At 34.3% G+C, this 2,206-nt stretch overlaps 1 non-coding gene across 1 annotated transcript; it reads left to right on the forward strand.

The window, feature by feature from the left end:
* Positions 1-1,534: 1,534 nt before the first annotated feature.
* LOC140815764 (small nucleolar RNA R71) lies at positions 1,535-1,641 on the forward strand. The gene has a single exon (XR_012114411.1). It is a non-coding gene; the product is annotated as a small nucleolar RNA R71 (small nucleolar RNA).
* Positions 1,642-2,206: the final 565 nt, after the last annotated feature.

Raw genomic sequence — 2,206 nt, forward strand, 5'->3', positions numbered from 1 at the left:
GTGGCGCCCGAGCAGTAGAAAATGATAGCCCGAGCGTAGGTGCACTTCAAGCCCACCAATTTTACAGAATGTTTGGCACCCGAGCGGTAGAAAATGACCGCCCAAGTGCCGTTGTGTGTAAGAAAAGATAAACTTCGACATTCTGGACATCTTTATCATTTCTTTCCTTCCCTTTTCACAGCAAAGCACGAAAGAAAAACCAAGAAATTTTCCTCCAAAGCTTCTCTTTCATTCCTTTCATTATTTTGAAGTTAGATTTTAGTTCTCCATCACAAGAGCATCCTAGATTTGTAAGTTTTTATCCTTTTAATGGTTGTTATACATGTAGAAGACCATATAGATATAGTGATTGGATTTTTGATATATTTGATAGTATAGGAGCGAGATACATCGTCTCAAACCAGTGTTTTTACGCTTGGACTGTAAGTTGGCATGTTCTTAAAGTAATACATGAGTAATATTATGATTTCAAATACTTTCCATTGATTATTGCTATATGTACATTGTTAGTATCTTATTGATGAAAACATAACATCATATTCCATTGTTATGTATTAAATACGAAAGAAACTCATGAATATTGAAGATGGGTGCTATGTTATGAACATAAATATGAAAGGAAAATGACTGATTTTTATATGATATAGAGCTTGTTGACATCATTGGTGGTTTTAAGTCCACCAAACCTATTGGCCAATATATGTTCATGGGGCGTGGGGTTGCCAAAGGTTGCTCCCTGACGTCCAACACAGTAGTAGCTATATAATAAAGCAAGCACAGTAGTACATGTCAACTAATGAGGCTCAAATACAAAAATGAACATGAATATATGTTATGATATGACATGGTTTAAAGATTCATTGTTGTCACGACTTGATATGTACGTTCTTTCTACGCATATTGATATGTATAAGTGCCAACTTATTGAGTTTTATAAACTCACGTAGCTCATGTATTACAGGATCAGGTAATGAAGATACATAGGATGTCGGTTCGCCAATGGATGCTTGTGACGTGCCTCACCTCGACAAGAACCGGGACTTATTATTGTATAGCTTCCGCATATGTATTGTACTAAAATATGTCAGGGTTTGAACAAGTTTTACGATGGTTAGGATGATACAAAGTATGCTTGTAAATGAGAATATGTATATGTATAACAATATGATGTATGATTGTGTATGAAAATATGCTTGAGGTTGTTGCTTGAGTTGAGTTTTTGGCTTTTACAAAATATAAGGATATCATGCCAAAAAAATTTTATAAACCGTCAAAGTGATGCCCCTTGTTTGATTTGCTTCATACTATAGTTATATCATTCAAACCTTATTTTGATTAGGGTAATTATGCTAAGTATAGAGTAAGGGTGTGACAGGTATCCTCTAATTATTCCTCTCGAACTGAGGACGACAACTACAAGCAGTCATCTCCTCCACTAACCCATAACCCTCTTTCGTTGTTTTCCGCAAGAAAGTTCCACAGGTTGCAGCATCTATCATAGTGCGATTAGTAAAAAAATCTGTACCACAAAGGCAGTTCATGATGTGGGCATCTTCGTAACAGATCTTTGTCGCGCTCTCATGCCTCATATAATTATTCTTGCTCATATTGGGAGAATGTGGTGATGTCAGCTCTTAAATTCATTGTCTTTGATAGTGGGAAGTACTTGTAAGAAATGCCTTGGTCATATATTCCCACTTAGTAATAGAACCTACATGCAAATAATTTATTCATGCTTTAGCTTTATCTCTCAAAGAAAAAATAAAAATATGCAAGAAAATTTTGGGAGTGCAATTTTGAAATATAGACATGTATAAGAATTTATTTTCGAGTTATAATAAATTCAAAAATATTAAATAATACATCGTATTGGAGATTCCAAGCCAACAAATACATGAAATTCAAAATCCATGGCAAATCATGAATTAATTTCAATTAAGGCTGGATATCAATCAACATTAGAAGGAAATATTGCATACAATTCAGCTTTCTCAACAAGGAAGCTAGCAAATTTGCAATACACTCCAGATACATCACGAACCTGTACAAGAAAGCAGTCTACGTTCATCCATCCAGTCCAGAAGCGATAAATTCGAAAATTTCAATGTATATACACGAAATCTTATTAATTATGGCTCGATTTTAAGTATGGAATAGATAACTCAAATTATGGAATGATTATCTCAAAATTTTGGAAGGAATATCA

Source organism: Primulina eburnea, chromosome 15 (assembly GCF_022965805.1).
Source record: "Primulina eburnea isolate SZY01 chromosome 15, ASM2296580v1, whole genome shotgun sequence".
Taxonomy (NCBI): domain Eukaryota; kingdom Viridiplantae; phylum Streptophyta; class Magnoliopsida; order Lamiales; family Gesneriaceae; genus Primulina; species Primulina eburnea.